We start from the raw sequence: 1,374 nt of genomic DNA on the forward strand, positions 1-1,374 counted from the left end.
GGGGGGCGGATTTGTGGATGGGGGTGCCACTGAATGGTTACAGCTGAGTGATACACAGGTAAGATACATTTTTTGTTAATAGTTAAGGTACTTAAGTGTATTTTTACTATTTAACTCTTGAGTTTAGTGTCACGTTAAGTCAAGTTATGTGGTTCTACCACTTCTGAAGTGTTATACAAATAATACTCACTAAAGTGGGAACTGTTACCCACTTAGCAATCATACTTCACATGAAATAACTTGTAAAACACAACTTTCAATGTAGTATAATTGGTCCTGAGTGTTTGGAATACCCGTAGCATTTAACCGAACTCTAAAAATGTAATCCTTAAACCTTAACACTTATCCTGACCCTAAGATTCCACTTAGCCTAACCAAACACATAAAGTGTATGTAAACCCTGAGGCTTCATTCACACTGGGGCGGCTGTCCGCACATATTCGGCTGTACGAATACACGCGAAGCCACTCTAAACAGAAAAAAGAATGCACTTTAATGTGCATTGCTCAGACTATTGCAGGGTCCGCGCGGTACAAAACCATGCGGCCCCGAAAATAGTGCAAGCGTAATAATACGGCGGATTCCGCACGTTCGCAGCTATATAATAGCCACAAACAAGCGGAATCTGTGCATTTTTTTTTACATTTAGCGTTTGCGTCCCTTGCAGTCTTCCGCATGAAAAAAACGTGCGGGAAATACGAACGCTATATGTGAATGGAGCCTAACAAGCAGCTGCTATTATTTGCTCCCTTTTGGGCCTGTTTGATAAACCAATCAAAACACTATCTGCAAGGAGTTTGCATTTTATTCCTGTGCTTGCGTGGTCTTCCTCCGAGTACTTTGTTTTCCTTCCATACTCCAAAGACATGCTGGTAGGTGAATTGGCTCCTGTCTAAATCGGCCCTCGTATGTATGCATGTGAGACAGAGAAGCTACACGTGTGCCGCCCCAATGGGGCATAGAATATGTTATAGAAGTTAATATAGATAGACGTTTTGCATAGTGTGTTTTGCCTAACCATTTTCTCATAGTTTTATTATATGTTGCCATCTAGTGGCCTTTCTTGGTATCAAACATGTTCTGTGTTCCCTTTGTGACGTATTTCTTCTGTATGTAGCCCCACCCTTCTTCCTGAGTGCAGTACTTCCTGTGTCATGGCCACAGCTACAGGCCACATGTAACTAGGACACATATACTCTGTGCAGTATGATAGACAAGGTATCATTTTCTGAACGCACAATACTATAACCAGTCATCTGCTGTTCCTATCATCTGCTGTAATCCTGATGTTAAGAAAGGAGAAAACTATGAATACACTAGAGATGAGTTCTCAAGCAATTTGTCAGACCTCTGGGACAGAACTTCACACTGCAT

Source organism: Nanorana parkeri, unplaced genomic scaffold, assembly GCF_000935625.1.
Source record: "Nanorana parkeri isolate BGI_ZX_2015 unplaced genomic scaffold, ASM93562v1 scaffold1021, whole genome shotgun sequence".
Classification (NCBI taxonomy): domain Eukaryota; kingdom Metazoa; phylum Chordata; class Amphibia; order Anura; family Dicroglossidae; genus Nanorana; species Nanorana parkeri.